The 14,669-nt window shown below is 46.5% G+C and overlaps 1 long non-coding RNA gene across 2 annotated transcripts in view; it reads right to left on the reverse strand.

Annotated features, from left to right (window-relative positions):
- LOC134733614 (uncharacterized) overlaps positions 1 to 14,669 on the reverse strand; it is a 74,793-nt gene that overhangs the window by 49,463 nt on the left and 10,661 nt on the right. The gene's annotated exons all lie outside the window — the stretch shown is intronic.

Below are 14,669 nucleotides of genomic sequence, written 5' to 3' on the forward strand. Positions count from 1 at the left end.
TGATCATATCCAGTCTGCCTGCCATGGCAGGATGAGGAGACTCATGGCAGAAGCTGGGGAGAGCAGCTGGGCAGGAAGGCAGGGGCAGGACAGGGCAGACACTCAGCGACTGCAGCTAGGGTGCCCCTATTGAACCCTAATCACATAAGGGAAGACCAGGTCACAAGGCACTCCAGCCTCAGACGTCAGTGGGGCAAGAGGAATTCAGGTGGGTCAAACTCATCACCCAGGGAACGCAGTGGGAGTGGACACCATCATGGAGGACTCCAAGTGTTTGCTATTGCTGTAAGAAAATGTAAACCCTTCTCTGATACCACCAGACACCATCTTGGAGCCAGAAGAGGTGAAGGACGGGCAGTCTTGGAGACTGAGTATCTGTATCCAAATGCAAGACGGTTTCCTAAAGGGGCCAATTCAGTGAACAGATCGGACCATGTTTAAACAAGATGGAATATAAAATTAATGTTTTCCTCTAATCAGTGGGTGGGTGTGGGTGGACCTCAGGAGAACAGACCATGTTAAAGATGGAACATTTTTAAATTGCACTCACTTTCCTCTGCACATCTGAGTGGCAGTGAGTTGCATTTTGCTCTACCAAATTATGAACTAGGTAGAAGAGACAGGAAGCTATGGGGTCAGAAAACTGGGCCAATGTTTGGCTATGCCCTCAAATTGTACCTAGAAAACCCAATAATCTTACAGAATGTGGTGAACCTGTGCATGTCTCTTGTTTCTGCTAAAGAACATCTGTCTCTCCCTCTTACATGAAGCAGGGTTACAGGTGGCAAACTTCCAGCACTAATTAGCACTCTGCAATAAGAAGCTCTCCATCTTGAGGGCTAACGTCCCTATCTCTCCCTATCTCATGCCTCAACTCTCAAAGAAACAAGCCCATAAACTGGGGATGGATCAACACTTCACAACCCGTATCATCATGCAGTGTGCAGCTCTTGTGTATATCCTAGTGGAAGCTGAGTTTGTTGGCTAATAGGATACAAGAGAGGAAGAGCTTAGAATCAAGGTTCCAGTAGACAGAGGAGGAGTAGGCAAGACTGTCTCCATTACTTTCTCCTCTGAGACTGAGGACAATTCACACAAATGTGGTTAAAAACTCATGCTCTGAGAACCGAGAGAGCCAGCGGTAGGGGAGTCATTTTTGGTTGCAAAGAAACATTGCAGTGGATTGAACTGAAGAGAGACAGGCTGCTTGCTGGAGTCTCAGCAACCAGCTTTTCTGAAAGGAAAGAGAGGCGGGTGACCACACTGCCAGCACCTTCTCCTGACTGTCTTGCATTTGCTCCTCCCTCATTGGAACCTGATAACTAATTCTTCGTATAGTAAGGGGATACTACTGAAGTTTTCAGTATTGTTAACATCATCCAAAGCAGTTCTTATGTTGCCTTCACATATGTACATTGAAATGCTTACTGCATTTATTTTCAATGTAAAGGGCTACGTGATAGCAACCTTAAAGGAAAAAAAAATGTTTAAAAATCAAAATCACCCATAATCCCAATATTCTAACTCAAAACAGCCTTTTCCTGTTTTGCACATTACCTTCCACATCCACACTTGTTCTACAACCTTGTAATCAAGTGTATAGACAGTATGGTATTCCCCTTTTGTTTTCATTAATGGTATGTCAAAAGCATTTTCCCACATTTTCATAAAAATGATTAAGAGTGGGGCCAGGCATGGTGGCTCACATCTATAATCCCAGCACTTTGGGAGGCCAAGGTGGGCAGATCACTTGAGGTCAGGAGTTTGAGACCAGCCTGGCCAACATGGTGAAACCCTGTCTCTACTAAAAATACAAAAATTAGCCGGGCATGGTGGCACGAGCCTGTAATCCCAGCCACTCAGGAGGCTGAAACAGGAGAATCACTTGAACCCAGGAGGTGGAGGTTGCAGTGAGCCGAGATCGCACCACTGCACTCCAGCCTGGGCAACAGAGCAAGACTCTGTCTCAAAAAAAAAAAAAAAAAAAAGTTGAATAATGGCTACAATCTATTTCCTCATGTGTCATATCATGATTTACACCATGTATTTTTTAAGTTCAAAGCAGAAGCTCAGTCCCACCTACCACTGTGGCCACCATGGTGCTCTGTCATAATGGAACCTCAACAGACCTGTCAGGACATCATGTCCAAAATCAATAATCAATAGCATGACAGCATCAGTACTCATCTTGGCCTTTGTCAGCCTCCAAGGTTTCCCGCCTCATCCCACTGCTGCCTCCACCTATTAATAAGGTCTCTCCTCCCTCAGCCCGTTTGCTACACAGAAGTGGAAATCCCAGGTGGGCACACTGGCTCACGCTTGGCAATCCCAGCACTTTGGGAGGCCAAGGCAGGAGGATCACTTAAATTCAGGAGTTCAAGACCAGCCTGGGCAACATAGACCCTGTCTCTATAAAAAATAAAAAAGTATCCAAGTGCAGTGGTGCGTACCTGTAGTCCTAGCTACTCGGGAGGCCAAGGCAGGAGAATCGCTTGAGGCCAGGAAGTCAAGGCTGCAGTAAGCCATGTTGGTGCCACTGCACTCCAGCCTGGGCAACAGAGTGAGGCCTTGTCTCTGAGGGGGAAACCCTAGAGGCCCACAATCCCAGCCCCTTCCAGGCAGGCCTGAAAGGAATGGTGACCATGGAGCCACGGATGGTTCCAGAGGGCTGCAGCAGCAGAACAGCAAGCCCTGCTACCCTGTGTTCAGAAGTGGTCACAGCCGTGTCCCTTAGTGTTGTGGCCCTGGTCAAGGCTATGGTCATTGCCCAGTTCTCAGCTCCTGTTTATTTCCCACACCTGTCTCTGCAGCCCTCTGGAAAGTCTAAGAGCTACCCAATATGCTGTCAATAAATCTCTTTTCTACATCAACTAGCCTGAGTCTGTTTCTGTTTCTGTTGCTTGCAGAGACAACAGAAACAGACTGGTTCAATCCTCATTTTCTATTCCTATCAAAGCCTGTCCAAGAGAGAACTGAAAATCTATTTCCACTGAGGCAGAAAAATTCTCTCATTCATACAAAGCTTTACTACATACAATATTTTTTCATTATGCATGCTGTCTTTTGATTTGTCAAGTCGAAGCATTATAACTTACCTATATGTATTGTGTTCAACTAAAAGATAAGAAAAATAGGGCCCAGAGTGGCTCGGTGAATGATCAAGGGTCACACAGTAAATCATCGAGTCTTCTAACTCGAAATTCCGAGCTGTCTTCACTTATCAGGCTACCTCCCACTTGAACAGGCTCGATTTCAGGCATTGCAGGATGGCAGGAAACTGGGGACAGGGAGAGGGAATACAGAACGAGGGAGGCTTCTCAGATGGAGAAATTAGAAGGAGTAGGCATATAGAACAAGCAGTGATTTCTGCCAGTTGAAGGGGAAAGAAGTCTTGGAGACACGTTCACATGCACACACTCACTCACACACTCACACTCACACATACTCACCCGGCTTACACGCCCTCTCTGCTTTTCCATTACGATGTGCTAAGCCTCCTATGAATTGCTGAGCAGCCACCCAGCCCAGCAAAGCACATCTTTGATGAGCTTCTATTTTTATGATACTAAGTATTCCATCCTGTGGACTTGCAAACCTAACACCCTCAGTTGAAATGACTCACACATTGAGACGCCAGTGAGGTAAAGGGAACAAAACTGCTGCTTCGCGAGTTTGGTATGAGGGCAGCCAGACCCCAGCCTCCTGCTGCTGAACCACCCTCACGCTACCTGCAGGCAGGAATTCAACCAGCTTTGGAAAGGTTCAGACATAAATGTAGGGAGCAGCCCTGCACAGGTGACAAAGAAACATGAGAGGTAGGCCCCTGACTGTGTGAGGCAGACCCCTAGCATTATGAGGCTGAAATCACAGAAGAAGAGTAGAGGCCCCTCCCACAGATCCACTGCCACTGACGGAATAGCGGGCTCCCGCCAGGCAGACGCAACACAGTGGGAAGCACACAGCAGTGCCGGAGATGCCAACCTGCCAAAACGAGAAAGCGAGGAAGCTGCATCCAGCTGAGCTCTGGAGCTAACCATGATTTATTAGACACAGGAAGGTGTCTTAGCTTGGGTTCCATCGAGAGAAGAGCCTGGGACCAGGATTTGGGAGCAGGTCATTTATTTGGGAGATGGTCTCAGGAAGGAGTGTGGGAGGGTGAAAACCCAGAAGAAAAGACAATGAGTGTGTGTTACTGACAAAGGGTGGGCACCCTGTTTTAATACATTAATGATAAAGATTAAGTATAATGTATGGTAATAATAATAATAAAGGCCCACAAAGGATGGTTACTATTGTGGGTAATAGAGGCTCGGTCTTGCTGGGGATCCTCTGAAGAACCATGCAGAACGTGCCTCAGAGTTATCCGACCAGAGGATGGGAAAGTTGGAGAATGTAGGTACCATTAGGCTTTTTGTTTTTTTTGGTGTGTGTTTTTTTGAGATGGAGTCTCACTCTGTTGCCCAGGCTGGAGTGCAGTGGTACCATCTCTGTTCATTGCAACCTCCACCTCCTGGGTTTAAACGATTCTCCTGCCTCAGCCTCCTGAGTAGCTGGGATTACAAGGATGTGCCACCATGCCTGGCTAAATTTTGTATTTTTAGTAGAGACAGGGTTTCACCATGTTGGCCAGGCTGGCCTCAAACTCCTGGCCTCAAGTGATCTACCCACTTTGGCCTCTCAAAGTGCTGGGATTACAGGTGTGAGCCACCATGCTCAGCCCCATTGGATTTTTGTTTTTGTTTTTTTTTGTTCTTTGTTTTGTTTTGAGACAGAGTCTCACTCTGTGGCCCAGGCTGGAATGCAGTGGTGCAATCACCGCTCATTGCAGCCTCGACTTCCTGGGCTCAAGGGATCCTCCTGCCTCATTGTCCTGAGTAGCTGGGACTACAGGTGCATGCCACCATGCCCAGCTAATTTTAAATTTTTTTTGTAGAGGCAAGGTCTCATTATGTTGCCCAGGCTGGTCTGGAACTCCTGAGTTCAAGTGATCCTCCCACCTCAGCCTCCTAAAGTGCTGGGATTACAGGCATGAGCTGCTATGCCCAGTCATTTCATCGGTGAATTGTTGTCCCAGGAGTGTTAGTCCTTCCCCCATTACCTCCCTCTCCCGACAAACACACACAATGTTCAGGAGAAAACCATGAGTCAGTGAAGCAGAATAACAGCTGCAGTGCTTAACGTGGGGCCACAATTTCCAGAATGTAAGCAATGCTGAAACCAGGCATGCCCAGGCGGTGTGGCATACAAACCTCCGCTACCCCGGGATGGAGGAGTGTGCTCAATGTCACCGTGTGGATATCGTCAGCCAAATCCAAACAACTGTGGAAAATGTCTGCAGGACTCATGGCCTGGTTTCTTCCACAATTAAATGACATTTAAAAAAAAACAAAAACAAAAAAAAAGAAGGGGAACAGACATAAGAAATATACCCATCCAACACCACACTTACTCTTTTAAGGATCCTAAATTGAACAAACCAACTGTAAAAAGACTGTTTTGAGACAACGGAGGAAAACTGAATGTGGCCTACATGTGGGATAATATTAAGAAATTTATTGGCTGGGCGCAGTGGCTTACCCCTGTAATCTCAGCACTTTGAGAGGCCAAGGTGGGAAGATCACTGGAGCCCAGGAGTTCAAGAACAGCTGGGGCAACATAGGGAGACCCTGTCTCTACAAAAAATTTAAAAATTAGCTGGGCGTGGTGGCATGTGCCTGTGGTCCCAGCTAGTCAGAAGACTGAGGTGGGAGGATTGCTTGAGCCCAGGAGGTTGAGGTTGCGGCGAGCTATGATACTCTAGCCTAGGCGACAGAGCAAGACGCCATTTCCCCCTGCCCACCCGCCTCAAAAAAGAAAAAGAAATATATTCTGTTAGGTCTGAGAATGGCATGTAGTTGAGTTTGTTTTTTTAAGTCCTTTCCTATTAGAAATCTATACTGAAATCTTTATGGAAGAAATTACATGATGACTGAGATTTGCTTTAAAAGACTCTAGCAAAAAAAAAAAAAAAAATGTTGGTGCGAGTGTAGATGAAATAAAAATAGCAAAATGATGATCATTGTTGAAGCTGGGTGGTAGGTATAATATGGTAGTATGCAATTTTCTCTACTTTTATGAGAAATGTCTATAAACAAGGTTACATTTGGGAAAAAAAAGGAAAGCAATAATAGGCTCCAGGAGGCATCATCTATCCACTGCTCATTTACTGAGCTGCTTTTTCGTGTGTTCAGAGATGAGTGAGACAATCTCTACCCTCTGTGAGCAGAAGGTGGAGGGACAAAGAGGAGTTAAGTCCTCAAGCCTTGCGCGCAGTTAAGAAACAATACCACACCACCCCTGGAGGCCGCCTTGCAGCAGTGATTAACCAACTTCCATGGGAGTAATATTGACAGTGAGTGCTGGATGGAGCCTGCACTGGAGAAGAGAGAAAAGGTGTGGGGCTTCACACCTTCCCCCATTCTGGAGCCTACAACTTAATCGCCTATATTAAAACCTTCCTTCTAAACCCTCATTTTTATGAAATCCAATTTGATTTCTGATTCTTAACATTCCTGTACATTCAGTGAGCTAATACACTCAAATACTGTTATTAGTGTTTTGAGAACTCCTAGAAGAGGCAGAATTGGGTAGTTAGGGGTTGAACAGAGAGGCAGGAGAGAAGTAGAAACTTTGTTTTGGGAAGGCTGGAAGTGGGAAACTTGGGTCAGAATTCCACAGGGCCTTGGCATCGGGCTCATGCCAAACAGGAAGGAGGAAGCAAGCTCTCGAGATGGGGTGAGGGTCCCATTATTCTGCAAAGCTTTGCACAGAGTCATGTGGCACCCCCGGCCTGGGGCCAAGGGCACTGAGCAGGTTCTCCTGCAAGTGCTGTTCAAGCCAAAGTGATCAGGAAGAGCTTCTTCCATCAAGGACACCCAGGCAACTCTGTCTCTGATCCCCAGACTGAAATGGGGGAGTCATCACAGTTCAACTTAGTTAAACATTTTTGAACTTTACTGTGTGTCAGGCCACACACTGGCCCTGGAGCTATGGGGACCAAGTGGGCACTTTCTCTTTGTCAAGGTTCTTTGATTGTAAACAACAGAAGCGACCTCTGCATGTGAGGGAACTCACAGTCCTAATGGAAAAGCTGAAGAACCAAGCTTCAGAGAGGACAGACACCAGAGGAGCTCTGGGGACTTAGGGGACAGAAGCCATAGGATAGGCTCCAGCCATGTTCAGCCTTTTTGTCATCCCACTCAAATCCAGATACCGGGGAAGAGACTTCTAGAGGGACCATCAGAAGCATGCTTGGTGGCAGATGTGCTGCCCCTCAATAAGAAAGGTGTTTTGTTTATTTGGTTTTTGTTTTGAGATGGAGTCTTGCTCTGTCTTCTAGGCTCACTGCAACCTCCGCCTCCCAAGCTCAAGTGATTTTCGTGCCTCAGCACCCCAAGTAGCTGGGACTACAGGCGTGCACCACCACACCCAGCTACTTTTTGTATTTTTAGCAGAGATGGGGCTTCGCCATGTTGGCCAGGATGGTCTCAAACTCCCGACCTCAAGTCTATCCGCCGATCTCCACCTCCTGAAGTGCTGGGATTACAGGCGTGAGCCACCATGCGCAGCCAATAGGAAAGCTTTTAAAAAGGGAAGTTACTAGCCACTCCTCTCAGTCAGATGCATTGGCTTCTGGCTGTCTGGGTTGTCTAGAAGCAGACTCTGTGCAGGCTGAGCACAGCAGGGAAGGGGCTCCGTCAGATGGGGGATGAGTCTTTGTTTCACACTGACTCATCCCTGCATCCTGAGGCTGTTGACTGTGTAGACTCAGCCCTGGCGTAGGTGAACTGGGGTCAGGCCTGTGGTTCTCATTTGCAAATCTGAGATAATCTATAAATGGTTTTCTCCCTGGTTTTCTTTCCCAGTAGAAGCAGTTCTTTCGTTTTTTTGTCCTTTGTTTTTTTGTTTTGTTTTGTTTTTTCTTTTTTTTTTTGAGACAGAGTCTCACACTGTCTCCCAGGCTGGAGTGCAATGGTGCGATCTCGGCCCACTGCAACCTCTGCCTCTGGGTTCAAGTGATTCTCCTGCCTCAGCCTCCCAAGTAGATGGGACTATAAGTGCATGCCACCACGACCAGCTAATTTTTTGTATTTTTAGCAGAGACAGGATTTCACTATGTTGGCCAGGTTGGTCTCGAACTCCTGACTTCATGATCTGCCCACCTCGGCCTCCTAAAGTGCTGGGATTATAGGCATGAGCCACCACACCCAGCCTAGTAGAAACAGTTCTTACAGAAAAGTTTCTATTTGCAAGAGAGGTGACTCAAAACTTGATAATTGATTTTGTTTTGCTGCAAATGTCTTTAAACATTTTTTAAAACCCTCTAGAACTTTGGAGGGGGAGGCTCCCCTGCCTGGGGCTGCAGACTGTGGTGGTGGCTGCCAGTCACATCAGTGAGGGTTGGGCACAACCAGGACGCTCCAAGGGCTCATTTCTTACCCCAGGGTCAGGGTAAGCATCTTTGGTGACCACAGTCAAGGTGGGCTTGGAGCCATAGGTTCTATTTAATTCTGAAACATGCCTGTGAAGTGCACCCGGCCCGGGGAGTTGGAATTACTCATGCCCAGCCAGCCAGCTACTGAAGATGAAAATCAGAACAAAAACTAAAGACGCTTGGGGTTGTGGCGTGGTCGAATAGCTGAGTCACACTTCATCTTCTTCCACTCTCAGCTCAAAGATCGAAAGGAAGACCAGAGTCTGACAGTCATCGAGTCTGACGTGCTCCCACTGCAACAGAAGTTTGAATTCCCCTCTCCAGCATTCTGGCCACCGAGTGGTCCCTGCTGTCCTTGAGGGTCTTTGGTGACAAGGAACTCACCTTCCAGGGAAGCCTCTTCCACCTTGGGACAATTCAGATTATGAAACAACTCTCAGATACAGAGCTGAAACTCTCTACCTAATTGTTCCTTTTGGGTTTCACAGAAAACAAAAAAAAATTTTTTTTTTTTTTGAGACGGGGTCTGGCTCTGTCACCCAGGCTGGAGTGCAGTGGCATGCTCTCAGCTCACTGCAACCTCCACCTCTCTGGCTCAAGCAATTCTCGGGCCTCAGCCTCCCAAGCTGGGACTACAGGCACACACCACCACACCCAGCTAATTTGTTGTATTTTCAGTAGAGATGTTGTTTCGCGATGTTGGCCAGCCTGGTCTCGAACTCCTGGCCTCAAGTTGATCTGCCTGCCTCAGCCTCCCAAAGTTCTGGGATTACAGTTGTGAACCACCATGCCTGGCTGGGAAAAAATTTTGTTTGTTCTTCTTTCAATGGACAGTTCTTCAAATATATGATAACAGTTTTCAGAGTCTCCTCCAAGCTATAGCCTCAGTCCTTCAGGTATCCCCTGTGACGTGTCTTGAACCTCCCCAGCAGCCCTAGTGGCTCCCTCTGCATGCAGTCCAGGCTGTCCCCATCTCTCTTAAAGCCTGTGAGCACAAAAGTCCAGTTTTCCGGGTAAGCAGCGTGTGGCTGCTAATACTGCATGATGCTTGGCATCACGTAGGCAGCCATAAGCACTGTGGAAGAAAGGAGAAAAGTGGAGTAGAGAAGACAGGAGGGAGAGTGGGAAAGAAAGGGAAGGTGAAAGAAAAGGAAGGAGGGAGGGTAGATGGCTTTCAGCCAACATCTGCATGTCATTTCTAGCAGAGTTGCTGCCGTTGCCGTCTCCCCTGCCTGGGCTGGACTGGGCTGTCCCAGACCCTGTCCCCAGGTGCCCCCACAAACTTGCTGCTATTCAGAAGGCTGGCTCTCATGGAGTCCTCAGCATACCTGCTCCTGCTCCTGGAGAACTGGGCCCTGGAGACAGCGCAGCACACAGACGCAGCTGGGAAAGCTGACAGCCTCCCAGCCCCATTCAGCACCATACCCCAGTACTTAGAGCTGGGGCTCCAGGAGGCATGCAGAGGTCCAAGTTTGGGCTCCGGAAGCTGCTGGCCCAAGGCAGTCAGTGGCTGTTCTGGTTCCAGTTGTGGAACGCACTTCACAACTCACCCCCAAATTTGCACACCACTTTCTAAGGCCAAGAGAATACAGAGATAGGAAGATGTAGTGGAATGATGACCAGATGCATTTTCACTAACAGGACACTTTTGTACCCATGATCTCATTCAGTCTCACTGGGACCTTTATTTTCTCATTTCACATGTATATAAGCCAAGGATCAGAGAGGCTTGCCCAAGGTTAATCTCAGTATCATTCAGAGAACTATAGTTCTATAGAGTCACACACACACAACACATCTCTATCTCACGTCATTCTCTCCTCTCCCCAGTTCTAGAAGAAGATGTTGTTCTTACTTTCAGAGATAGAAACTGATGACCAGAGATTTAGGTTAGCGGCCCAAGGTCACACAGCTAGCGACTATCTCAGAATAAAAATCCTGGTTGTTCAGGCTAACATCCATGCTGTGTCCACTTGATTTATATGGGAGGTTTCCTCCCATACAAATAAAACACCCCATTGAGATAACAATACGAATAATCTGTATGAAAAGTCTGTTCTGTTCTGTTCTTATGCTAACTCCTTAGTCTGTAGAAACAAAGCATTTCACAGACACCCAATAGAAGCAATGAAAACATCTCCCATTGTCTTTTCCATGATGTGCTCCTAAGAGGAAAACTGATATGCCAACAAAGATTGGCCCCAAGCACGGAATCTCTGTGAAAGAACAATGCTTTTTTTAAAAAGGTATTATAAGCAGAATACAAAATTATAGGTTCACTGTGATTACCACGGAGGAGGATGAAATGCTTATGGAAATAGACAAAGCCTGGAAGGGAAATGCAAACATTCAATCAGTCCCATTGGATGGTTTAAACCCCAAAGGGATGGTTTATTTTTCTTTCTTAAAAATAATGTCTTTATCGTATTTGCGCAATAACAAAAAAGACTCTCATATAATGCACAAATATTCACAATCTGAAATACAGAAGACCTCCACGCAGTGGTATAAACCCTAAGCTGCAGCTGCCGGAGTCCCTGGGATATTGCTGCTTGCTTGACCCTGTTCGACCTTGACCAGTTCCGTTAACAGTCACCACAGAGATGGAGAAGAGAGAGAGGCGGAGCAGTCTTTCCACCATGCAGTTTGGCTGACTGCTTGTTACTATAACATTTTGAATATAGACTATTCCCAACATCTCCGTTTTTGTAGAGCCTTGTCTTCAGGTCAGAGTTAATTAAATTCTGCTGACTTCCCAGAGCACCTACTATGTGCTGGGCCCCGGATATATGAAGAATAGTAGGCTAGGTCCCTGCCTAGTGACAGCTCATAGCAGGCTCAGTTCTTGGTGGTTTTTGGAGACTGTGGAGGGTGAAGCATCATACACTCCCAAACTGCTTCAAAACTTAAAAATAATAGAACCCATAATGTACCCTCTAAGTCTCCAAATCTTGCTAAGTAATTGCTAATCTTGCTAAGTAATTGCTAAGGCTTTTTCTTTTCTTTTCTTTTCCTTTTTTTGGCTCACTTTCTTTTTTTGGCTCACTAGACAGGACATGAGATATGTATATTTTATTTTTATCCCTAGACTGTATCACCAACTTCTGGAGAACAGAGGCTGTGCTTTAATTACCTATATTCCTGGCATAGGGCCTAGCACTGGCCACCTACTGAGCAGTACAGACTCAGTGTTTGCGGAATATACTGAGCATCCAGAATGAACTCTGCACTGTGCTTCTGAATGGAAGAGTGAATGGATGGGTGCATGGATGGATGGGGCACTAGATGGAGGGTGGAAGGATGGATGGATGGATGGATAGGTCGATGAGTGAATGGATGAATAGGTGGATGGGTGATTGGGTGGATGGATGGATGGGGGTATGGATGGTGGGAGGTTGGATAGATGGATGGATAGATGGATGAGTGGATGGATGAATAGGTGGATGGGTGGATGGGTGGATGGATAATGGATAGATGGATGGATGGATGGATGGATGGATGGATGGATGGATGGATGGAGAGTAAGGCACTGCATCAAGATACAGATGCACAAGTTGGGAAACAGGAGGAAAGTTTAATCAAGAACTATTCACAAAGTGGAGGAAAATGTTTATGGCAATCACTAATGGATGCAGTTCCCTGGGGTAAGAAACAGAAGGAGCAGTTACCACCCCTAGTCCTGAGGGACAAAGGGAAAAAAAAAATGACCAGAACCCAAAGAGAGGAGCTGACCAGAACCCAAAGAGAGGAGCTGACCAGAGAGGAAGCATCAGGGAGAGGGAAGTAGGCAGGTCACACATACAATGTGTGGCCTTTTCCCACTGACTTTTTTCTTTTCTTTTCTTTTCTTGTCTTTTCTTTTGATTATACTTGAAGTTCTAGGGTACATGTGCACAATGTGCAGGTTTGTTACATATGTATACATGTGCCATGTTGGTGTGCTGCACCCATTAACTCGTCATTTACATTAGGTATATCTCCTAATTCTATCCCTCCCCGCTCCCCCCACCCCACGACAGGCCCCGGTGTGTGATGTTCCCCACCCTGTGTCCATGTGTTCTCATTGTTCAGTTCCCACCTGTGAGTGAGAACATGTGGTGTTTGTTTATTTTCCTTGCGATAGTTTGGTCAGGATGATGGTTTCCAGCTTCATCCATATGCCTACAAAGAACATGAACTCACCCTTTTTTATGGCGGCATAGTGTTCCATGGTGTATATGTGCCACATTTTCTTAATCCAGTCTATCACTGATGGACATTTGGGTTGGTTCCAAGTCTTTGCTATTGTGAATAGTGCCGCAATAAACATACATGTGCATGTGTCTTTATAGCAGCATGATTTATAATCCTTTGGGTATATACCCGGTAATGGGATGGCTGGGTCAAATGGTATTTCTAGTTCTAGATCCCTGAGGAATTGCCACACTGTCTTCCACAATGGTTGAACTAGTTTACAGTCCCACCAACAGTGTAAAAGTGTTCCTATTTCTCCACATCCTCTCCAGTACCTGTTGTTTCCTGACTTTTTAATGTTTGCATTCTAACTGGTGTGAGATGGTATCTCATTGTGGTTTTGACTTGCACCTCTCTGATGGCCAGTGATGATGAACATTTTTTCATGTGTCTGTTGGCTGCATAAATGTTTTCTTTTGAGAAGCATCTGCCCATATCCTTTGCCCACTTTTTGATGGGGTTGTTTGATTTTTTCTTGTAAATTTGTTTAAGTTATTTGTAGATTCTGGATATTAGCCCTTTGGCCACTGGCTTTTTTCATGTAGCATAATGTCTTCAAGGTTTATGCATGTTGTACTTTATTTCCTTTGTTGTCTAATAGCATTCCATCCTGTCGATCTTGTTTATCTGGAATGCATTATGAATGTTGCTATGAGCATTTGTGTGCAAGTTTTTGTGTGTACATATGCTTTCATTTCTCTTGGAAACATATGCAGCGGTGGAATGGCAGGCTCACGTGGTAACTCTGTTTAGCCTTTTGAGGAACTGCTAGACAATTTTCCAGCCACTGTTAAGTGTCTGCCCCATTTAACATTCCCATCAGCAGCACACAAGGGCTCCAGTGCCTCCACATCCTCATCAACACATTATGATCTGTCTTTTTGATATGTAGCTGTCTTTTGATGCATCCTAGTGGGTGTGAAGTGGTGTCTCATTGTAGGTTTCATTTGCATTTCCCTGAGAGCTAATGACAAACACAGTTTTGCCTTGTTACTTCATCTGCAGCAGTGTCAGTAAAAGACAGTGTGTTAGGTTTGGAAGGAACTTGGATGTCACCGCTCCAACTTTGTCATTTTCTAGATGGGAAAACGAAGGCTCAGAGCAGACCAGGGGCTTGCCCATATTTACGCAATCAGTCAGGGGAAACCCTGGGGGTAGGGCTCAGGTTTTCTGACCCCTAGATTGTGACTTCTTTCTCTGTCATCTGGATCAGAGGACAGGTGCTATGCCCCTCCAGCATTGTCCCCACCCTTCTTCACCCTGCACTATGCCCAGAGAGGCTGGGGCATACCAGCTACATCAATGCATCCCTTGTCCTCTAGTTTCTTTCTTTCTTTTTTTTTTTTTTTTTTTTAAGACAGGGTCTCATTCTGTCTCCTGGGCTGGCTGGAGTGCAGTGGTGTGATCTCAGCTCACTGCAACCTCCGTCTCTCAGGTTCAGGTGATTCACCTGCCTCAGCTTCCCAAGTAGTTGGGACTACAGGTGCGCACCACCACGCCCAGCTACTTTTTGTATTTTTAGTAGAGATGGGGTTTCACCATGTTGGCCAGGCTGGTCTCGAACTCCTGACCTCAGATGATCCACCCACCTCGGCCTCCCAAAGTGCTGGGATTACAGGCGTGAGCCACCGTGCCTGGCCCTAGTTTCTTTTTTTTTTTTTCTTTTTCTTTATCTTTTTTTTTTGAGACGGAGTCTTGCTCTGTCGCCCAGGCTGGAGTACAGTGGCACCATCTCAGCTCACTGCAACCTCCACCTGCCAAGCTCAGCACCACCACACCCTGCTAATTTTTGTATTTTTTGTAGAGACAGAGTTTCACCATGTTGCCCAGGCTGGACTTGAACTCTTGGCCTCCCAAAGCGCTGGGATTACAGGCATGAACCACGGGGCCCGGCCACCCTCTAGTTTCTTATGGGGTTCAGCCAGTGGAAGGCACCAGCTAGAGACTGGCATGCAGGAAGTGC

The sequence above is a fragment of the Symphalangus syndactylus genome, chromosome 18 (assembly GCF_028878055.3).
Source record: "Symphalangus syndactylus isolate Jambi chromosome 18, NHGRI_mSymSyn1-v2.1_pri, whole genome shotgun sequence".
NCBI lineage: Eukaryota > Metazoa > Chordata > Mammalia > Primates > Hylobatidae > Symphalangus > Symphalangus syndactylus.